A 24,610-nucleotide genomic window follows, 5' to 3' on the forward strand; every position below is an offset into this window, starting at 1 on the left:
TTGGGGGTGGGGGCTGGGGATGCAGGAAGGAGTTCGTTTCAGAGGAGCATGAGGGAGTTTGGGGAGATGATGGAACGGTTGCATACCTTGACTGTGATGTATGGTTACACGACTGCGAGCATCTGTCAAAACTGATGGAACTGTGCCATAAAAGTTTTTTATTTTTTTAAACTATCTGTAAACTTTACTTGAGGAATGTCTGGGCTCTCTGTCAACCATGTGATGTCTTGTGAAGTTTGAGGTCCACCTTTGTCCATCCAGGCTCTGTCCCTGTTCCTCTTTGGGTGTATGTTAGAGAGGCTCTTCATACACAGTTTATTTTTCAGTAAACCAAAGTCTCAGTTTTCCATTTATCTGTGACTTTATTATATCTTTATTGATTTCTCTGTCTAGGAAACAGGCTTGGTCCAGGGCAGTTTCATTTAGGTTGTATGGCTCATACACACAACAATCTGTGAGATTAATAGTTATTCCCAATTTCCTGATTAAGAAACGGAGCCTCGCTGTATAGTACAGGGAACTCAGTGCTCTCCGATGGCCTATATGGGAAAAGAATCTAAGAAAAAAGGGAGTGGATATATTTATATGTGTGGCTGATTCACTTTGCTGTGCACCTGAAACTGGTACAGCTTTGTAAATCGACCATACTCCAATAAGAATTTTAAAAAAAGAAAAGAAGGAAAAAAAATCATGGCAGAAAACACAGAGTCTCACGTTTTCTTCAAATAACTTGCCTGTGCTCACACAGGTGCTGAAATGGTAGACCAGCATTCCGATTTTGGTGTGGCTGATGTGGCAGTGTCCGGTTATAGCTTCCTGATTAATTCGTCTTGTGTTAAATATTCCCAGGTTTTTGTTGAATGACTCAGCGTCCATTAGAATACTACTTAACAGAAACCTCAACTCAGGAGGCTTAAGCTATAAAGAGAACTTAATGGTTTGTGAATTTCAAAGTCATTAGTATGGACTTTAGGTAAGTTTCAAGCCACTGACCCAACCAACATCATACCAGACCAGCTTTCGTCTTGCCATTTTAGTTTCTATGGAATATAGGCTGTTAATCTGATGTCTTAATTCTAAGGCTGAATATTCTTTGTGAACCCAAGACAATGGCCAACATCAACTGATGCTTCTTTCTCCAGGCCACACCCCTAGCCCCTGCCATCTTCCTGCACATCTCGTTCAGTCACAAGCCCAACACTGCAATAATTATTGTGGACACAGGCTTGCATACACTTGGTTGGTTTAAGCCAATCCCAAACCTAACCTCAAGGCTGGGAAACACATTTCTGTTCAGAAGGAGAGAGTGCAGTGGGATAATGGGGAAGCTTCCAGAGTATCTGCTACAGTATTCAAGCCCGACTTAAAAGCTAACTCACCAGCCAAAAAAATGTTTCCTATTATCTGTGTACGTGTTGTCAACAACTTTTATTTGTGAAGGTTCAGACAGAATGGGAAGATGCCTTGTCTACCATGGGCATCTGCGGTCAGTTTCTGGAGGGGCACCCTGAGCCTGCTGGGGTGTCATCACCTTCTCAGTTTTGATGGAGGGCAAAGGGCTAGAGGTTGGCTTTGGAGTGTGACTGCTAGTGGGTGTTTGAGGAGCCTTCCTTTTAAGCTGAAGCAGTGTTAGAAGTCACCAGATCTTTTCTTTCTGTATCCACAAGCATCTGAAGCCTGCCGTGGATGTAATTCTGGTGAGAGCAGAAAGAAGAGATCTGTGGTCACTTTTGTACAATGATTAGAGTACACATTTATTTGGCGTTTTATGCAGCTTTCATTTATGGGATCTAGAAGCAAAGAGAATGTGGAGGTGGCTGGGTACTGAGGTCTGGATGCAGATTGCTCAAACTACATTCCATTACCCAAAGGTCTCCTCCATCTGGCATGCATTCTAGATCCAGATGGTTTTTTCTTCTTTAATTGGAGACTAGTTGATCTACACTGTTGTTGTGTTAGTTTCTGGTGTACAACAAAATGATTCAGTTATATATATGCACACACACACACACGTATATGTATATATATATTCTTTTTCAAATCCTTTTCCATTATGGTTTATTACCGAATGTTGAATATAATTCCCTGTGTAGTACAGTAGGACCTCTTGTTGTTTATTTTATATGTAGCAGTTTGTATCTGCTGATCTCAGACTCCTAATTTATCCCTCCCCCAACCCTCTTTCCCCTTTGGTAACTGTAAGTTTGTTTTCTATGTGTATGAATCTGTTTCTGTTTTGTAAATAGGTTCATTTGTGTCATATTCTAGATTTCACATATAAGTGATCACATATGGTATTTGTCTTTGTCTGGGTTGCTTCCTTCAGATGATTATCTCTAGGTCCATCCATGTAGCTGTGAATGGCATGATTTCATTCTTTTTTATGGCTGAGTAATATTCTGTTGTATACATATACCACATCTTCTTTATCCATTCATCTGTCAGTGGACATTTAGGTTGCTTCCATATCTTGGCTATCGTAAATAATGCTGCAGTGAACATTGGGGTGCATGTCAGATGGTGTTTCTGATCTTCCACTCTGACTCTGTCACAGAGACAGCTAGCTATCCCCAGTATCCATCCTTCACTTTTTTCTACAACAATAACAGAATAACAGATTAAAGAGCTACATTTCCCAGTCTCCTCTAAGATGACACATGACCACGAAACTAAGTTCTATTCAATGGGATGTAGCAGGAGTGGTGTGTACAACTTCAAGAAACCATTCTTAAAGGAAGGGTCTCTGATTTTTCTCCTCTTTCATCCTTCCTTCTGGCTGGAGTGTTGATACATTGACTGGAACTGGGGTCACCATCTTGGATCAGAAGGTGAGAATTGTGTGCTGAGGTTGCTGGGACAACACAATAGAAAATGTGGGGTTCTTGGTGAGGTGGGGTCATCCTTCCAGCCCTGGACTGCCTGTGTTAGCTGTCATGTATAACCATTCCAGTGTTGGCTTTCTGTCACTTGCCCCTAAATGTAATAGCAATAATAGCTAATGGTTAGAAACGTGCCTGGCACCCAGGGAGGCTTCTGTAATTGAACCTAGGCTGTCTGGCTTCAAGGGTCCCAGTTCTTAATCTCCATGCTGTCTTGAGCTTATACAAATGCCACCCAGCAGACTCTGCTGGAGGGACTGTGGAAGAGGAGTTCAGGTCTAGCAGACAGCACGGAGGGAGTTACTAGATTGTAGCTTCTTTCCAAAATTGCTTCGGATGAGGCTAATGCAAATGATCGGAAATAGATGGCTTAAATTGCCATTAAAATAGACACACGGGTTTAAAAGTTGAGAGCAGAGCACGTGGCCAAATGCATAATGTGTGTCCTTGAGCCTGGAAGGTTGGCCCATTGGCCTGAAGTGTTGTATGGCCCGAGAACGTGGAGGTTCATCTATTTCTAATTAATTGGGTTTTGTGGTGCTTTTGGAGGGTCTTTGGCCACATGACAGATGAGGAGGGAACCACCGCCAGGACCTTCTCTCTTAAGCTCCCGAAGGCAGATGTGTCTTCAGCGTTTCCAAATCTAATTATTGTTGTAACCTGAGCAAGTTACTTGCCTGCCAGTAGGGTATTTTTCTTGTTTCTATTCCAGGATTTCATATTTGAAAATCTCTTATGAGCCTTTCTGAGCTGGGGCAAGCAATCTTGAATCAGATAAAACTGAAAGGATTCATATTCACATTCAAGGCAACAGAGGCCTGGAAAAAGTTTATCTTCCCTTTTCTTGGGCTTCATAAGTTTGTTTTCTCATTCATTCAATTATTCATAAGAAAGCGTTGGCTAAATTCTGACCATTAATAATGTGACTTTGAACAAGTTACTTCCCATACATTCTCTCTAATTTTTATAACAAATTTCCAATAGATTAAAAGTGTACATAGTAGGTGAATGGAAATGATAGTTGTAGTTATTATTATCATTATTTTCAAAGCCCTATGCTAGTCAAAGGAAAAAATTAGCAACAGTTAGAAAATATAGGACAAATATGCCATCTTGTCTCTCAGCCTTGACAGACATGGATAATCATTCATTTATTCAAATGTCAAACAAATATCTCTTCAACACCTGTTGTTTACCATATACTATGTTGGGAAGTGAACATAAAAAAGTTAAATAAATACTTGGTTCCAGTTTCAAGGACTTTCCTTACAGTCTAGAGCAGTACATACCAATAGATATATAATGTACATCATATATATAATTTTGCTTTTCTAGGAACCACACTAGAAAGTAAAAAGAAACGTGCAATTAACCTGTTAATTTCATAAACTAATTAATTTTAGAAACCTGTTGTTAATGTATATTTGTTCCATTATCTCGGAACTATCATCATTTCAACATATACTCACTATAAAATGATTCATAAGATATTGCATTGTGAGTCTTCCAAATCTAGTGTATATTTTACATATATAGTACATCTCAAATCAGATGCTAAATTTCTAGAAATCCTTGATCTGTATTTAGAGTTCATAAAATTTTTTTTTTTTTTTTTTTTTTTGGCGATATGCGGGCCTCTCACTGTCGTGGCCTCTCCCGTTGCAGAGCACAGGCTCCGGACACGGAGGCTCAGCAGCTACGGCCCACGGGCCCAGCCGCTCCGCGGCATGTGGGATATTCCCGGACCGGGGCACGAACCCGCGTCCCCTGCATCGGCAGGCGGACTCTCAACCACTGCGCCACCAGGGAAGCCCAAGAGTTCATAAAATTTTTAACTTACAAAGTAGTTCACATACTCAAGTTGTTCCACACTTTCAAAATTTCCATTAAGCAAATCAGCTTTTAAATGTAAATTTATTAAAATTAAGTAAAATTTAAAATCCAGTTCCTCAGTCACACCAGCCACATTTCAAGTGCTCGATAGCCACATGTGACCAGAGGCTGCTGTTCTGGACAATGTAGGTCTAGGGAGGGCAGTGGCCATTAAATAATCATAGTTCAGTTGCAAATACGGTATTTCAAAAGAGTAGTATGTAGTGCAATGAGAATGAATAACAGAGGGATTAACACCTGCCCTGGGAGGTCAGGACACTTTCCTTGAGTAGGAAATATTTCAGCTGAGGTCTGGAGGATAAACAGGAGTTTTACAGAGGAAGGAGGTTAGGAAGAAAGATCTGTGCAAAGGCCTTGTGGCAGGAGGGATCGTGGAATTAAGAGCCAACAGAAGAAAGCAGATTTCATTTACAATAGAACCCAGCTGTAAACCGGTGCTTCCCTGCTCCTTAGGAACTAAACGTGATCAGTCCAGTCCGTTCCTTGCCCATCTCACAGAAAAGGAGATTCCCTCTTCAATAATTCTTCAAATTCCTGGGGGCTTATGGCCTAAAGGGCCATCACAGCTGTAAGACACAGCATTATGTAATAGAAATGCAGCAGCCAGGAGGTGACCGGTGTGTGGTCCAACAAGCCAGTGGTAATTGGCTGCTTTCAGCTGTGAGATCTTAGGCCAATTGTTAAGTCACTTAGTGACTCAGTTTATCAGGTAAATGAGGAAAATAATTCTCATCTTGTGAAATTGCTGTGAGAAGTAAATGACATAAATAGCGCCTGGCACCTGGCAGATGCTGGAAGGTAGTTCATGACCTTCTTATAGTCCCCTTCAAGAGTCCCTGTGCATGCTCCCATTATTGTGTTTAATCTAATAGGGGAGGTAGTCAAAACCTTAATTTCCTATTAACTTTTCCGTTTGCTTCTTCAGAAAAGGGTCCATGCCTTGTGTCTATCACTGTGCCTGGCACATGGCACGTTGCCCGTGATACTTACTGAAGAGTGTTTAGCAAGAGCTATACCCATGGAGAAGAGGGAATGACAGGTGGGAAAAACTTGTGGGTGGAGGAACTGAGAAATGAAATCAAAAGCGTGAAGTTCCTTACTGTGGACCATTGCTGCTTTTCTTTGCATCTCAAACTCCACCAAAGACAGGTTTTTTTCCCCAAATGTTTTAATAGGCTGAAAGCACCTCGAAGGTAGGGACCAGACATTCTGCATCAGTACATCTTACACTTTACTATAAATCACTCAAGGGTCTTGTTAGAATGCAGATTCTCAGTGAGTGAGTCTGCTGTGGGGCCTGAGACTCTGAATTTCTAGAAGCTCCCAGGTACTGCTGATGCTGGTGGTCCCAGACCACACTTGGAGTAGGAAGGGTCTACATCTTTCCGATGTCCAAAACAGTGTGTCCAAAACAAGATCCCCCAGTATTTAATATTTATTTATTTAACTATGGATGTATGCATTTCTTATTTTTAGAAAGAGACTTTATTTTCTAGAGCAGTATTAGGTTCACAGCAGAGTTGACCAGGAAGTGCAGAGAATCCTTGAATACCCCCTGCCCCGACCCCTTGCAGTCTTCTCCATATCAACGTCCACACCAGAGTGGTACCTATGTTACAATCAATGAACCTACACTGACGCATCATTATCAGCCCAAGTCCATAGTTTACCTTAGGGTTCATTCTTGGTGTTGTATATTCTTTGGGTTTGGATAAATATATAATGACACGTATCCATCATTATAGTATCACACACAAGAATTTCACAGCAATAAAGATCTTCTATGCTCTGCCTATTCATTCCTCCCTTCCCGCAACCCCTGGCAACCACTAACCTTGTACCATCTCCATAGTCTTGCCTTTTCCATAATGTCATATAGTTGGAATCACACAGTGTGTAACCTTTCCCGACTGACTCCTTTCACTTAGTAATGTGCATTGACGTGTCCTCTGTGTCTTTTCATGGCTCGATAGCACCTTTCTTTGGAGCACTGAATAATATCCCCTTGTCTGGATGTACTACAGTTTATTTATCCATTCACGCACCGAAGGACATCTTGGTCGCTTCCAAGTTTTGGCAATTATGAATAAATCTGCAATAAACGTCAGTGTGCAGGTTTTCACGTGGATATAAGTTTTCAGCTCTTTAGGGTAAATGCCAAGGAGCATCACTGGTGTATCACATGGTAAGAGTATGTTTAGTTTTATAAGAAACTACCAAACTGTCTTCCAAAGTAGCTGTACTATTTTGCATTCCCACCCGCAGTGCATGAGCGTTCCTGTTGCTCCACGTCCTTGCCAATGTGTGGTGCTGTCAGTGTTCTGCATTTTGACATTCTAATAGATGTGTTGTGGTATATCCTTGTTTAAAAATTTTTTTTAGCATCTTTATTGGAGTATAATTGCTTTACAATGGTGTGTTAGTTTCTGTTGTATAACAAAGTGAAGCAGCTATACATATATCCCCATATCCCCTCCCTCTTGCATCTCCCTCCCACCCTCCCTATCCCACCCCTCCAGGTGGTCACAAAGCACTGAGCTCATCTCCCTGTGCTATGCGGCTGCTTCCCACTAGCCATTTACCTTACGTTTGGTAGTGTATATATGTCCATGCCTCTCTCTCACTTTGCAACAGCTTACCCTTCCCCCTCCCCATATCCTCAAGTCCATTCTCTAGTAGGTCTGTGTCTTTATTCCTCTCTTACCTCTAGGTTCTTCTTGACATTTTCTTTTCTTAGATTCCATATATATGTGTTAGCATACGGTATTTGTATTTCTCTTTCTGACTTACTTCACTCTGTATGACAGACTCTAGGTCCATCCACCTCACTACAAATAACTCAATTTCGTTTCTTTTTATGGCTGAGTAATATTCCATTGTATATATGTGCCACATCTTCTTTATCCATTCATCCGATGATGGACACTTAGGTTGTTTCCATCTCCGGGCTATTGCAAATAGAGCTGCAATGAACATTTTGGTACATGACTCTTTTTGAATTATGTTTTTCTCAGGGTATATGCCCAGTAGTGGGATTGCTGGGTCATATGGTAGTTCTATATTTAGTTTTTTAAGGAACCTCCATACTGTTCTCCATAGTGGCTGTACCAATTCACATTCCCACCAGCAGTGCAAGAGTGTTCCCTTTTCTCCACACCCTCTCCAGCCTCTTCAATAAGTGGTGCTGGGAAAACTGGACAGCTACATGTAAAAGTATGAGATTAGATCACTCCCTAACACCATACACAAAAATAAGCTCAAAATGGATTAAAGACCTAAATGTAAGGCCAGAAACTATCAAACTCTTAGAGGAAAACATAGGCAGAACACTCTATGACATAAATCACAGCAAGATCCTTTTTGGCCCACCTCCTAGAGAAATGGAAATAAAAACAAAAATAAACAAATGAGACCTAATGAAGCTTCAAAGCTTTTGCACAGCAAAGGAAACCATAAACAAGACCAAAAGACAACCCTCAGAATGGGAGAAAATATTTGCAAATGAAGCAACTGACAAAGGATTAATCTCCAAAATTTATAAGCAGCTCATGCAGCTCAATAACAAAAAAACAAACAACCCAATCCAAAAATGGGCAGAAGACCTAAATAGACACTTCTCCAAAGAAGATATACAGATTGCCAACAAACACATGAAAGAATGCTCAACATCATTAATCATTAGAGAAATGCAAATCAAAACTACAATGAGATATCATCTCACACCAGTCAGAATGACCATCATCAAAAAATCTAGAAACAATTAATGCCGTTTTTGACTGTGAAATTTAAAAGCTACCAGCTGCATGGTCCTTGTGCTTCCAGCTCTGAATGATTTACGTCTTAATGAAAGGTCCACTAGGGGGAGAAGTTTAGTAGCGTTGGAACTCCGCCGCTCAGCCAGAAGTGGTTTTTTTTCCCCCTTGAAAAGTCGACCCTTCAATAAACAAAAGATCGCTCGCGAAATCACACACCCCTACGCCAGACTGTTTGGTGTGCTTGTCCTGAGTTTTCCGGCGGCACCTTTACAGAAGCGTGGCGGCGCTTCCGGGAAGGGCTGATGTATCTATCCTTCGGACGCGCAGCCGGGCAGAGCGGCGTCTGGGAGCAGAAGCCCTTGCGTTTCCAAACATTGGGGCTGAGGGTGTTTATTCATGACGAGTGAACCAAACTCCCGCATTGTTTAGAATCAGGAGTTGTTCAGGAGATCGTGCTGGGCTCCCAAGTGCTTGCAGGGATGCTGCGCACCGAGCGGGGCTGTTCTCAGCACTGGTACCTGTCCAGAAAGTAGGCACATTTATTTACTCACTGTAGGCTTTTAGCTGCAAGGTGTACTTTCAGTGGTGCTCCAAGTATATACCTCCTAAGAAGACATCTGTCAGAGTGCCAGAAGTTCCACCACTGATGAAAGATGTTTTAGAACCCCTGGCCCAGGAGGATCCCTTCCCCAATTCCTGCCATGGCTGTGTGCTGCATTTCTTTAGTTGCCTTTGAATGGAGTCATCTTTTTTAACGAAATAAATTTATCTTTAAAAAAAAAGACGAATAGCTATTATAAGTGGAAAATAAGTTCCACTTCCCATTGATAGAAAGCACGTGCAAAGATAACTTCAGCAAAGACACAATGGTATTACTCAGATGGATACCGTGGCCTCCTCAAGATTTTAAGCCTGAGACCTGCTGCCTATTAAGCAAGAAGATTAGCAAGTGATAGAAAGACGTGTTAAAGATGGTTTAGGCCCCGTATGAGGTTTTTCTTTTCTTTGACAAAATAATCAAAAGGCCTGAAAGGGAACAGCTTTTCCCCGATGTGATTCAGTTATTTCATGTCTTGTCTGTGTGCAGCTAGTCTTCCTGTAATCCACCTAAAACCACGTACTGTACCACCAGCAGACCCCTCTAATACTTTGGAAAACACAACTTTATTCTTTTTTTTTTTTTAATTTTATTTATTTATTTTTGGCTGCGTTGGGTCCTCATTGCTGCGTGTGGTCTTTCTTTAGTTGCGATGAGCGGGGGCTACTCTTTGTTGCAGTGTGCGGGCTTCTCATTGCGGTGGCTTCTCTTGTTGCAGAGCACGGGCTCTAGGTGCGTGGGCTTCAGTAGTTGGGGCACGCGGGCTCTAGAGCGCAGGCTCAGTAGTTGTGGCACACGGGCTTAGTTGCTCCGCAGCATGTGGGATCTTCCCAGACCAGGGCTCGAACCCGTGTCCCCTGCATTGGCAGGCGGATTCTTAACCACTACGCCACCAGGGAAGCCCCTTGGAAAACACAACATTAAATCAAAGCCATGAAAGCATCACCTGCTAGAAAGATCTCCCTCTGTTGCCTAGAAGTGAGAAGCCGCTCAATTTCTTCAAGAAGAAGGAAGCTACAGATCTACCTCCAAAGCTGTCTGTGTTATTAAAGATAACTCAACAGATTGACTAGAACTGAAGAGCATCCCCACCACCTGGCTAGCAGGCTGCATTTCTTTCTTTATTTTAATGTCTCATACTAAAAATAATTGAACTCGTTTGCAGGAACTTTGACTCCTTTGTTTTCCCCACATCCCACATTCAGTTTGCTCCTATGTTGTAGGTTTTGCAATCTGTTCTCTGATCTGTGTCTCAAGTGATGCTGCCTTAGTCTAAAGTCTCATCTGCTATCGCCTCAACTTGATAACAGTTTCCTGCGTCTGTCTCTCCATCCTTCATTCCATCATCTACATAAAAATGATCCTCCAATAACAGTGCACAGTTTTTGCTGTGATCTTCCCCTGCTTAAAGATTTCTAAGTAAAATGCCCAAGGCTACACAATTTGTTAAGTGGCAGAGCTGGGATCCAAGTTCATTTGTCCAGTTCCAAAGGCCATAAGTTTATGACCATATCAGTGTTCATTGCCAAAGACGTAAGTTAAGCAACTGAACCTTCTTCTGCAAAGAAGTAATTTGTAGGCTTTAAGAACCCAAATACTTCCAACATTTCCCAAGACGAAAATGGCTATTAATTCAACCAGTCAGTATTTATTAAATAAATCTGTACTCTTTTTGTTGAAGCGATAGAAACACACTCACATTGGTTCAAATACTAGGTGATATTTATTAGTTGTACGCTGTGTGTAATTGAGCCGTTTGGGAGGTAGGGCTAGCTTCTGGCCTGGCTGAATCCAGGAACCAGGTCCCTAGGACTCGGTCACTGGCTCTGTATCTCTCAGCCCTGCTTGTACCTGTGTTGCTCCTTCTTGAGCAGCTCCTCCTCTAGTGATGACAAGATGCCTGGTGAAGCTCACTGGCCCCAGGAACCTGCACAGAAAGAGACTACTCACTTCCTGGGTTATACTTGCCAAGTTTTCGGCACTGAATCTCATTGGCCTAGCTTGGGTCATGTGACAATTGTGAACCGATCATTTGTGCCAGGGGAATGGTTTATGCCGATTGGCCCAACCTAGATCATGTGCCCATATCTGGAATCAGGGAGTGGAGTTAGGCTCTCTGAAACAAATGGATTTAGGCTGGAGGAGGGTAGTTTTCTGAACGGAAACTGAGATATGGTTACCAGGAAAGAATGGGGGAAAGCGGGGAATAGATACTGGGCAGGCCAAAGCAACAGGTGCTGCCACACCTCCTCCGTGCTTATGACTCGTTGTATATTGTGTGGGATGAAGAGGCATTTAAAGCATTGTCATGTTGTCAAAGAACTAGTACTCAGGTGGCAGATAAGAAACAATAAGAGAACAAAAAGGGGCATTATCTCTATTTTATAGTTCACAATAAGCAGTTAAACCAGGTGAAATGGGAACTCAAAAAGGGGAGGGATCATCTGTGGGAATTAGGGGTAAAATCATTATTGAGACATTCTGGAGAAGAAGGGTCTTGAAGGATGGGCAGAAAAGGTAGGCAATTGCCTTAGCAAAGATATGGGCCCCCTGACCTCCCCTGGTGTCACACCTGTGAATATGTTTCATTACATGACAAGAGGGACTTTGCAGATGAAATAAGGCTAGCAGTCAATTGATAATCAGAAGTTGGGCAATTCTCAGGCACCGGGTCATCTAGAAACAGCTCACTGCATCTCTTCCCTGAAAGTTCCCCCTTAAAAGGGGTGTAGATGAGAAGGAAAGAGTGGCATCTCTGGTACTCAGGATCAGACAAAGGGTGTTTGTGTCACTTCTGGATATAAGAGGAAGGAATATGTATTTTGGATCCTGAAATATTGGGATTTCTTAGACGCTGAGAAACAGGATTGGAAGTAATTGAAACTGTGGTTTAAGTGGCCGCCAGCTTCAGAAGCATCTGGGTGTTTAATAAAAACCACAGAATCCCTTTGAATCAGAAACCAGGTGAGCTTAGAAATCTGCATTTTAAGGTAACCTTCTCAGGTTGACTTTGAGGCACACTTGACTTTGACAGTGACTGACTTGTGAGGTCAATGGAACAGAATCTGAGGAATGGAGGACTGGACAGAATATGAAGAATTTAAAATTTTGGCTTTCTGCTTCATTGCCCTTCTGTGCTTTTCCCTCAAACTTTCCCTTCTACTTATTTACTTGCCATGATATTGATCACACGTTTCCAGGTCTGCAGATGGGTTAGAGGTGGTGTGTGGCAGAGTTATTTAGAGTAGATACACGATGGTGGTTGGTGAAAAAAACATTTGAATTCTTGACTTTCCCCATCTCAAGCCCCTCTTCTGCATTTTAGAACAAGAGTTCTGAGTCTCTGGTCCATGGATAATTTTAGGGTGTTCACAGAGCTTCTGGAGACTAGGCTTCCAACTTTGTATTAGTACATTCAAGAATGTTCTGTGGAAGTCTCTATGGCTTTCTTATTATGTCAAGGTGGTTTCTGATCCCGAGAAATATTAAAAACCACCACCTCAGAGACTCTTTTTTTTCAGGGACCAAGGTCTATTCACACAGATTCTTTGGGAAGAACTTGGACACAGTTTGCTTCTAGTTTCATCTTTTAGTGCATTGGAACTCTAAAAGCCCCAGCAGCCAGCCCAACACCTTTCCTGTGTCTTGGGATTATGGAAATATGAAAGGAATTTGCTTTGCTGAGTAATTTTGAGTAACTTGAGTTGTGTATTTGGGGGAAGAGAGAAAAATCTATCAAGCAGTCCTGTGCCCTGCCCTATGGCACAGACGTTTCTCCAACCCACATGCCCCCCAAATTGAAATCACTGTTACCCTAAGGACAACGTGTGGTCCAGGAAGGGGTATGCCTGATTTTAGAAAGCCAGACTCATCGCTGGGGCGATCTTTAATAGAAGTCTTGCTTGAACAATGGTTTTTACCCCAGAGTGTGATCACAGCTGTTTTATTTTAGCTAATGCAGCAATTCAAGCAATTAAATCCACATTCCACTGTGGCTATTTAATTTCACGTAGTTCTCCGCGCATTGTCATGAAAGTATTCTTTGAGACTTGCAAAGTCAAAACAGAACGTAGACGTCTTTTTCTTCTAAAATAGCCACACTTGCTTCTTCAAGTTGTCTTTTCTTGGTTGATGTCTCGTAAGGATGTCAACTTTTAATCTCTAGGAGTTGAGTTCCATTGGGAGAAATGAGATTTATTATTCAGAGTCTATAGAATAAGTATCATGGCAAATCACAGTCCGGGATAAAGAGGAGGACCTGTTCCTTTTAGCAACAAAATAACTTAAATCAGGGAGTTCATGTTGAAATCTGATATTGTTATAAAATTAAATAAGATGATTATCTCCTGGTTATAACATTATATATGAATAAAAGATTTGATGTTTTTATTGTGTGACTCCCCTTTCCTTACGACTATATATTGTGTAATTATTTTATTCAATCATTCAACAAATATTCATTGAGTCGCTACTATGTGTCAGGAATGGTGAGCAAGATGGACACAGTTCTTGGCCTCGTTCCATTTTTATCCTTTCTGGAAAGACCGACAAGGAGCCAGGAAATTTAGAAAATGAATACAAGAATTGGAGATTGTGGTACATGTCAAGAAGGAAATAAAAAGGGGGTGAAATAGGAATGAACTGGGAAAGGAGGTTACTTTAATTAAAAAAAAAATACAACCATAGAAGCTCCCTCTGCAGATGGTATATTTAAGCCGATGCTTAAAGGAAAGACGATTTAAAGGAAAGGTTTGTATATTTATAGGAATAGGGGAAGGGCATCACAGGCAGAGGGAATTGGCAAGGGCTTGAGATGGGAAAGAGCTTGGAGCTTGGTGTGTTTGAAGAACTGCAGGGTGAGCGAAGTGGCTGGAGCACAGTGAGTGAGATGAGTGTGGAGGGAAACATTATTCCTGCTCTTGCCTTGTTGAAATGTGATTACACTGTTGGGTCTGAACTTACAGTGGCATAGTCACTGCCATTTTGCTTGCCACTGCCTGAGGGTAAGGTGTGCCCTTTCCAGCAGAGCTCAGGATGAGCTGTACTGAGATCATGGCGCTTGGGGTGTAGGAACTAAATGTTTGTGTCCCTCCGCACCGCCCCCCCGCCCCCCCCCCGCCATAGTCATATATTGAAGCCCAAATCTGCAACGTGATGGTATTTGGAGGCGGGACCTTTGGAAAGTAATTAGGTCATGAGAGTGGAGCCCCCATGAATGGGATTAATGCTCTTCAAAGAAGCAACAGGAGAGACATGCTGTCTCTTTCCCTCCCTCCCTCTCTCCTTCTCTCTCTCAGTCATGTGAAGATACAGTGAGATGCTGGGTGGTCTATAAACTAGGAAGAGGATCCTCACCAAGCTCCCGACCATGCTGGCACCCTGATCTCAGCCTTCCAGCCTTCAGAACTGCGGGAAATAATTGTCTATTGTTTAAACCATCCAGCCTATGCTGTTCTGCTGTAGCAGCCTGGGCTGCCTAAGACGTAGGAGTGAAAAGTACTGCGGTGCTTTAACAAGGGAGCAAATTGAGTGAGTGAGTGTTTCTGCTTAGCTGTACGGAGAACAGCAACCAACCTGCAGCGTTCACAAAGTCAGAATCTAACCAAGATGCTGGGGAAATGTCTCCAGCCCTTTGAGCTAAACAGGAGCCTATACCAGGGAAATCTGACGACATTACATGGTTTATTATTGTTATATTGATCTCCTATTTTGCCTACTCTTAAATAGAAAGAGAAATGACCTAACTTTGGCAGCCAGCCTCAAGTGTGCTAAAGGGAAGACATGAAGGGTTCCCACTCTAAGACTTGGGCTAAGGAATAAAGGGGCAGCAGGAATCAGGGAGAAGAAGGGGAGGAGAGAAAGATAATAAAGTCTGCTCAGGACTTCCCTGATGGTGCAGTGGTTGAGAATCCGCCTGCCAATGCAGGGGACAGGGGTTCGAGCCCTGGGCCGGGAAGATCCCACATGCCACGGAGCAACTAAGCCCGTGCGCCACAACTACTGTGCCTGCGCTCTAGAGCCCGTGAGCCACAACTACTGAAACTCCCGTGCCGCAACTACTGAAGCCCGCGCGCCTAGAGTCCGTGCTCCGCAACAGGAGAAGACACTGCAATGAGAAGCCCACGCACTGCAAAGAAGAGTAGCCCCTGCTCGCCGCGACTAGAGAAAAGCCCGTGCGCAGCAACGAAGACTCAACGCAGCCAGAAATAAATAAATAAATAAATTTATTTAAATAAATAAAGTCTGCTCAGTCAGCTTCCCTTCTCTTCTTCAAGTGAGTCGGTTATTACTTAATTTATCAAGAAGATCTAAAATATTGGGATTGGGCTTTATCCTGCCCATTCAGTTATTTTCACGGAGCTCCTACTCTGTGCGAAGTCCTGTGAGAGATAACTTTGGAGATGCTAGCGCGATTTACATACTGACTGTCGCCTCTAGGAGCTTGAAAACGTTGGGGACAGTCGCCATGTCCATGAATAAGGGCCACGATAACTCAGAGCAGGGACACATTGTTTCTGGAGGGAGGAATCTCGAATGGTTGTATGAAGGAGGAGAAATATAAGTCAGGATTTGAATTATCGGTGGGATTTGGGTGATGGATATGAGAGCGGGAAGGAGTCTCGGGCACAGAGAACCTTGTTGTAGACAAGGCAAGTGGGACTGCATCGTAGGGCTTCGTAAGTATTGCCTGGAGAGCCTGTTACAAATGAAGGTGGTCAGGAACCATCCTGAGAAATTCTGATTAACAAGGCCAGGGTGGGGCTTAAGGATGTGAATTTTAAGGACATGTCACATGAATCTGTTGCAGAGGGTCCAAGGACCACCCCTGGAGGAATGCTGGTCTAGAGGAGAGCCGGTGAACCCCCGAGGTAGCAGTATTTGTTGAAGGGCATTCATGTAGAATAAACTTGGGAAGGTTGGTAGGAGCCATGCACACAGAAGGTCTTAAATGCTAAGTGCTTTATTTTGCCACATAGCTACCATTTTTTTTCTTGAGCAGTCACTATGAACTAGATCCTCAAAAGAACATTGTAAGAAACTTATTTTAGTCCGATGTAAGATGAAGACCCCTAACCTTAGATGAGGGTAAGTGACATGTTCGTTTCCCCAAACAGTAAGTGGCAACACTGGGAATCAAACCCAGGTGGTTCAGTAGGTAATGGGTAATGGGGTCAATGTGATTAGAAATGAGATTGAGAACAATCGTTGGCTACATGATGAAACAGAAGAAATTGATGGTGGAGTGTCTCCTGAAACGGCGCAGACAAGGGTTAGGTACAAAAGACCTGCCCAGTGGAAGAGAGGGGAGATGTCGCAAGAATTCCTGGAACGTTTTGGGCGATTGTATCGCACGGGGTGGAGTGGACCCATCGCACTTCTCAGTCACTCACGATTTCATCAAGTTGGCAGAGGCCTTGCATGGCCACTTCCGCAAACCCTGTCCCTCTGGGACTCAGAGTACGTGGGTGTTGTCAGCACTGTTGGTGATGTGCTGACCTCCAAGCCTCTCTGGCACACGGAGGAGCAGTAAATTGTTGAGATGAAGGTGTTGAAGTCAGATGTCTTGGGTTCAAATTCTGACACTCCACTTCACTGCCTGAATGACCCTGGGCTAGTTTATTTCATCTCTTGGTGCCTCCGTTTTCTCATCTGTAAAATGGAGAGGTAATATTGGCATCTTCAAGCAACGGATATGGGATTGAAATGGAATAACATATAAGAAAGGCTTAGAACCACTTCTGGCACAGAATAAACACTTACCGTATGCTGGGATCTACTCATGTTGCTACTATCTTCACTCTTTGTTTTTGGCCTTTCTTTTTGTGTTCTCAGCTGCTGGGCATTGTGGCTCTTGGACACGCCTGTTGCTACTTGACAAGCCACAGGCTTATCTGTTCAGCACTGAGAGAAGTTTCCGTATCAAGAGCCTGCCTCTGAGGGAACGGACTGTGGACAGTGGTCAAGGAGAAATTCCTCTTCTGATTAGTTTTATTGCCCCTGTGACATCTGAGGAGTATGAAGTAGGCTGGTAATTCAATCCTAGAAGGAAATTGGAATATTAAAGAAACAGCTTATTGTTGCAATCCCATCAAACTTGCCTCTTCCAGTGGCAGTGAGAAGCTCCATTGTGGGTAAGGTTTCCTTCTTACAAAGTGAGCAGCACCCTGCTAAAGGGGAGGGAGTGTCTTCTCTTCTGAATCCTTTTCCCTGGCGCTCTGTGACTGTTATGTCGGTAACTTTTATATATGATTCACATTCGTTTAATGACTGTAGGATTGATATATTTTCCCCACACTGGGCAATGAAACCAGTTATATTTGTTGACTCTCATTAGACTTCTTATTTATGTATAGAGAATTGGGGCCACTGACCACATAAATCATGGCCATCCCAAGAAGTCTGATGTAAAGAAAATAAGCTGAATTATTTAAAGAGCACCTTCGCAGCTTACAGTTCTCAGAGAAAGCTAAATGTAAGGTGGGAGCAAAAATATGCGCCCGAGACGTGTATTTACAACTTGGGGAAGAAGAATCCAGGAGGGAAGAGGAAGTACAAAAACTATGGGCCCGTAGCCAAAACGGAGTTGATACATTTGAGGAACTGGGAGGCATTTGCGTGTAGTAGGCAAAGGGCAGCGGGCTATGAGGGAGCAGAGAAACTTCAGGAACCAAGGTATATAAAGCTTGGACAGCCATGGTTTCATTTGGAATATAGTTGAAGCTGTGGAACATTTCTAAGCAAGACTGTAAGATATTATGACTTACATCTTTTAAAAATTCACTCTGGGGCTTCCCTGGTGGCGCAGTGGTTGAGAGTCCGCCTGCCGATGCGGGGGACGCGGGTTCGCGCCCCGGTCTGGGAAGATCCCACGTGCCGCGGAGCGGCTGGGCCCGTGAGCCATGGCCGCTGAGCCTGCGCGTCTGGAGCCTGTGCTCCGCAACGGGAGAGGCCACAACAGTGAGAGGCCCGCGTACCGCAAAAAAAAAATCACTCTGGGGTCTGGTAGAGAATAGATTCTAGAGGACAAAAGTAGAGGCAGAAGTTGGTTAGGAGGCTATGCTGTCAGGCTGTGAGTTAGAGTAGATACTCAGTGAATTGTGTAAAAATACTACATAATTCATTCTCCTAACATGCTTGAGCTGAAGAAAACTATGGATTACTCTGAAGTTAGTTGAAAATAAGTCATTGCTACCCCTGGAGAGTTACAGACTCTTCTTGAACTTCAAGATTTCTGAAGATTAGCTTGTGGCGTCATCAGCTCTTATGCCTGTGCGTGGGTGTAGCAGCTTCTGCACACCGTGGTCTGTGCGAACGGACAGCACTGCAGGACAGAGCACACTGACGAAAGGGAGAAGCCTGGTGTCTTAAAGAAAGGAGCCTTCTGTCAGTTGAAGGCCATTTATTCAAAAAATAATTAACCCAGAGGTACAAAGAGGTACAAAGTCCAGTGGAAGAGGGGGTGGGAAACTGGAGAAATGAAAACAAGTCCTGAGGTGTCATGGTTCCCAGCAGGAGTTGAACCAGGTGCTGGGGGGGAAGTGAGGACAGCAGGGCACACACTTCTTCAGGGCAGCTGGATCCATCTTGTGCGAGACTCAAGTCATGGACACGACCCACCCCAAGGGGACTACTTAGCATCAGGCGGCCTAAGCTAATTTGCAAACTCCTGACATTCTTAGAGTAATTGCAAGCCAATTTGGCCAAGGGCAAATGACTGCCAATGGTGAAGTCATTTTGCAGAATTTTCCTTGCTTACCCAAATCCTACAGCTGAAGGAAATAAGAGAAATTTAAGCAGTATATTGGACTCCCAGAGCAAAAGTCCTAAGGTAGAAAATGAACACCAACTTACAAACCTTAGCCCTTCAGAAACCCATGGATTTAATGAATTCCAGCTTCTCTCCCCAGCTGACCCCAGTTTTCTTCCCTTCATTCCAGGCCTGGGGCTGCGAATTAGGTTTTTTAAAGTGTAGCTGAGCCTGCTTGTTGCCCACAGGCAAAGAAGCTCTGGTCGATGGAGAGGAGTTATAAGGAGGTCTGTTTTAGCTCAGAATTGGGGAAAAATGTTTTAGCAACCATAGCTGCCCCACAGTGGACAGACTGCCTTGTGAAATAATAATAAGAGGTTAACATTTATTGAGCATATACTATGCGTCAGACACTAAGTGCTTCACGTGCCTTATCTTATTTGGTCCACAGCATAGCTCGTTTTGCAGATGAAGAAACTATAGAAGGATGAAAGTTATGTGTCTGAGGTCACATAATTATTCTACATCTTATCCCTGGGGTGGGGTTGGTAAACAGAGACTGCACGTTTGAAAGAATGAATGAAGGAATGAATTTAATTAAGTTCCAGAAATAGTTTTTGAAAAGCTACTCTGTGCCAGGCATAGTGTTAGGCATTTGGGAGTAAACAAAGACCAAGATGATCTAGATGATGGCTGGAAGATCTTTCCAGACTAATAGGAACGATTTAGGAGGTACTTTAGAATTTATAAAATTAAACATTTACAAAATTCCCAAAAATGTGGTGACAGCATTTGGTTGCATTTTCAGGTGGAGATGGATTTAGGAACGACTTTCTGCATGAAAATGGCATTTCAACTGGACATAGAAAGATCATCTGGAGGGAAGTTGGAGACAGCTTGGGGACCGAGGAGTATTCCAAAGTATGGCATTTACCTTTTATTCATGTAATTCATAAAATTCATACATTTTATTCCTAAGTGTGAGGAATTCATGAGTGCTTTTTCTAGGAGGGGGTGATCTGAAAGTACCGAGAATGATCTGCTAGCTAGAAATGAAGAGATTTGGTTAAAAGCAAGAGTGACGGTCAGAGGCCAGTTCGATGTCCAGGAGAGTGGGAACAAGACCCTGGGTAGGAGTGATACGAGTTGGAGGAGAGGGGCAGGCGGCTGGAAGAAAGCTTTTAGAGGTAGCATCAATGAGTCGGAAGTAGGCAGACTGACAAGGAAGACGGAACCACTGATGCTTCTTAGGTTTTGAAACCGATTAACTTGGAGGATGGTGGTACCATAAGTTAGGGACAGGAGACACTTTGGGGCCCTGAAGTCTGGGAGAAAGAAAAAGGAAGGAAAATTTGATCATGGATTCACCACGAGCATGAAAAACACTTCTCTTGCTTCCCTGCTTTCTAACCATGGTGGGGGGGGGGGTGTTGCTGATTGCTGTGTCCTAGTAGTCTGTGTAGCCAACTAGCATGTGTTAACTATACCACGTATTTCCCAGGTACCACCGATGCCATGAACAAGACAACTTCAATCCTTGCCCCCCTGGATTGCCCAAGTAACTATTAGCAGATGACAATTGCGGTAAAATCTTTGAAGGAAGGGTGTTAGCTTGAACAAGGCTTTGGCTAGACTTCCGTGAGAAATGCAGTTCCAGCTGATACCTGAATGGTAATGATGCCTGGAATTCACGTTTTAACTCACATGCTCTGTTTTCTTGTGATTGGAATAAAAAGCAAAAGATGTGGGCACTTGAAGCTGCTTGGACCTGCACTCCAACTTTCGATGAAATCCTCAATGCAGGCATAAAAGGTCTCATTGGTGGGAGGTGCTGACCACGTCTGTCTTCAATGTCTGCCCTTCCTTCTGTTGGCTGGACCCACTACCTTGTCAGTTGGCCTTAGGTTGCCTGGGTTATTCTTAAATTAAATTCTGAAAACACGCTTCATTTTCTCCGAAGCAATGACTTGGGGGAGACCAGAAATGATGCTGTGGTCAGAGAATGACACTGGAATGTAGGACTGAGGGCTGAGACTCTGGCTGGAGATCACTCAGCCTGCCCACAAATCTAAAAATGCAGTTTGACTGTGATGCTGGAAAATATCTCCTCATGTGTTGGCTTCTGCCAACAGAAAAGAGAAAGCCCAAATCACGGATGGCAGCAATATTATTAATTCAGGAATCTTAGCGCTCCAGCCTCGCTCATTTTGCCCTAATGATTAAAAAAAAAAATTATTTCACAGTGAATTTGTCCTGTGCAGTTTAGTGAGAAAAGGGGAGGAAAAAGGGGAGGAAGGAGGCAGAAGGATAGACTGAGGCCACTCTCTGGGGACCCTTCAGAAATACCGTGGCCCCTCCTGGGGCACCAGTCTGAAGTGGATTTGAAGGCTTATCCGTCTGTGCCACTTCTGTCATCTTTCCTGGGATGTAGCCTTGCCGGTTTTGTTGTCGGATGCCTTTTCCTCGTGGTGGAAGTGTGTGCCAAGGTTGATCCAAGGGGCTTGGAACTGGGCTGAGCTTTTCATCCCCACGATCAAAACATCTCAGCACCCTTCAGTTTTCTTATTGTAGAAAACAAAAGCACATTTTTGCCTGTAGAGATCATTGGACCCACAAAGGGGTATTCAGTCTAGTATCAATCCGATAACATACCAGCCACCGGGGGGGAAAGGGCAATGTTCATATCGAATTCTTCTTGGTTTTCCTTTGTTCATGTATGATCTAGAATTGCTGAGATCTTCAAGGTATCTTTCATTGCAAGTTCTTTTTACGGGTGACATATGTCTTCATTCATTACCTGAGCACCTGCTGGATGCATGGTAATGGGTTGGGTCTGGTGAGCAATACAAAGTTAGCAGACATACGTTTCTTCCAAGACTATGAGTTTCTTGAGGGCAGGAAGTAAGGTGAACATAAATCCTTCTTTAGGAGGTTAAGATGTGGAGGTTATTATAACAACAGAAGACCTTTGTTGTTATCCTATCATTTGGCAAGCACTGTGCTATGCTAGGCTCTGGGGACCTCTGCTTTGTCATCAGAGAAATCGCTGTTAAAGCTCTCTGGGGCTTGGGGAGCAAGAATTCACTTCTGGCTAGAGAATGGGAGAAAGTTCCTTGGAGGTGGTGCAACAGAGCTGAGTCTGAAAGAACAAGAAATGGTTTTTATAGGCAGAGAGGGTGGGGTGGGGGATTTGAAGTTGGGGAGATGGCCAGGGTGGAAATAGGGAGGCACCTGGCTGGGATGAACCTTTACAGAGAGCGGTGGTCATGTATCTTATAGGTATGACTGCCTCTGTTTTAAAAAATCTTTTATTAAAATAGCAATATAAAAACACATATAAATCACATGCACAGCTCAAGGAATGTTCATTAACTGGATACACTCACGTAACCCACATCCAGATGATCAAGAAACAGAACACTACAGGCCCCCATCACTCAAGTTCCACTACACACCTCAGGGTAAACTCTCTCTTGACTTTGCACAGCACAGATTCGTCTCGCTTGTCTGTGAATATTATATAAGTGGAATTACACAGAGGGTTGTTTTCAGGTCTCTGTCTTCCTCGCCCCACATCACACTGTGAGATTCATCCTGCTGTTGTGTGCAGTTGTGGTCTGTTCTCATTTGCTGCTGCATCGTATTCCGTGGTATAACTGTTCGACACTGTATTTAGCCACTGCACTCTTGTTGGCATTTGGGTTGTTTCCACTTTGGGGAAATGATGAATACACTTCTGTGAGCGTTCCTGTATAATGTCTATGGATGAACACATTGCTGCATTTCTGTTGAGTATATATCTAAGAATGGAATTTCTGGATTGTAGGATTGAAAATCCCCTTTTAATAACAAAAACTCCCATCTCATATGATTCTAATTATGCTTTTAATATTCCTGGGTTGGGAAATATACAATGATAAATATCTCCTGTGAATTCAATAACACTTTTGAATCAACTGGTATATTATCAGTCACAGAAGTAGATGTCCGTGATGTATGTTGTCTGCAGACAAGGTTCAATGTACATATGGATACACAGACCCCTTGCAATACCTCTGAGCACCCAGTTGGGAGCCACAGACTTAGGTGAATCGTGGGGCGTGAGGCTAAGGAACAGTTGTCCGTTGAGTTCAGTGACGTTGCTGCTTCTCTGCGCCAAGCCTCTAGTCTTAAATCTAGTGGAATTTTTCCTTCTCTGTCTTTCTTTTTCCCTGAGAAAGCACATATGTGCGCCCCTAACTATACTACAACTAAGACATCATTAGGAAGATGGTGTGACCAAATGGAATGATGATGACTTTGGAGGGGGATCTGGGCTTGAACCCACAACCTGCCACTTATTAGTTGTGTGAATAAGGTAAGGGATGAATTTTCTATGAGCCTCAGTATACTCATCTGTAAAATGGAAATGAGAATACCTACCTAGTATAAGGATCATGATAATCCAATCAGTGGCTATATTGTAGATGTCTAACACTCTGTCTTCTCCCTGAATGATGACTGCAGCATTGTTTTCATGGTCATTTCATCATCTTTTCCTACCTGTGTGTCTTCTCCTTGGGGTTAGGTTCTTCTAGGGGCACGTAGTACTCTTGTTTTGTCTCCTAACGCCTGCCCACCTCCTTATTATTCCCATAACTAAGGAGAAACATTTTTTTACTGAAGTATAGTTAATTTACAATGTTGTTAGTTTCAGGTGTACAGCAAAGTGATTCAGATATATAATACACACGTATATGTTCTTTTTCAGATTCTTTTTCCATTTTAGGTTATTACAAAATATTGAATATAGTTCCCTGTGCCTGTTAATCTCAAACTCCTAATTTATCCCTCCTCCCCTTTCCCCTTTGGTAGCCATAAGTTTGTTTTCTGTGTCTGTGAGTCTATTTCTGTTTTGTAAGTAAGTTCATTTGTATCATTTTGTTTTAGATTCCACATACAAGTGATATATGATATTTGTCTTTCTCTGTTCTAACTTACTTCACTTAGTATGATAATCTCTAGGTCCATCCATGTTGCTGCAAGTGGCATTATTTCACTCTTTTTTAGGCTGAGTAGTATTCCATCATATATATGTACCACATCTTTATCCATTCATCTGTCGATGGACATTTAGGTTGCTTCCATGTCTTGGCTATTGTAAATAATGCAGCTATGAACATTGGGGTGAATGTATCTTTTTGAATTAACATTTTCCCCAGATATATGCCCAGGAGTGGGATTGCTGGGTCATATGGTAGCTCTATTTTTAGTTTTTTAAGGAACCTCCACACTGTTCTCCATAGTGGCTGCATCAATTTACATTCCCACCAACAGTGCAGGCGGGTTCCCTTTTCTAAGAAGAAACATTTTGATTGCTCAGCCCCACGTGCCCCAGGCATCTTTCCTTGTCATATCTAAACAAATATTTTGTGTCCATGATCTATTTTCATTAGCCGTGCTGGTGGCCAGAGCGAATTTGATAAGTTCATTTTAGCCTGCGTACCTGTGGTTGATTATGACTTCACCAGTTCCCCATCTCCCTAGACAGTTGCCTTCCATGTTTTAATCCAGAGAAAAGAATGGTGGACTTTTCAGTCCCATGGCAGGCTTCTGAGGGAGTCATTTTTGGTCAAAGGGGACTTTTTCCATCACTCTCTCAAAACATTCCCTGTAGGAGACCCCCTATGTAATCCACAGAGGGTGGTTTGCACCTGCAAGGTGATGAGCACTGTATTGTGTAGGTAGAATGTCCATG

General features: G+C 43.0%; 1 long non-coding RNA gene across 1 annotated transcript in view; it reads left to right on the forward strand.

Annotated features, from left to right (window-relative positions):
- Positions 1-16,962: 16,962 nt before the first annotated feature.
- Positions 16,963-24,610, forward strand: part of LOC117196726 (uncharacterized) — a 33,033-nt gene continuing 25,385 nt past the window's right edge. The window contains exons 1-2 of the long non-coding RNA XR_004477056.2: positions 16,963-17,257; positions 19,682-19,794. This is a non-coding gene — a long non-coding RNA (uncharacterized LOC117196726). The remainder of the gene's footprint in view (positions 17,258-19,681; positions 19,795-24,610) is intronic.

The sequence above is a fragment of the Orcinus orca genome, chromosome 20 (assembly GCF_937001465.1).
Source record: "Orcinus orca chromosome 20, mOrcOrc1.1, whole genome shotgun sequence".
Taxonomy (NCBI): domain Eukaryota; kingdom Metazoa; phylum Chordata; class Mammalia; order Artiodactyla; family Delphinidae; genus Orcinus; species Orcinus orca.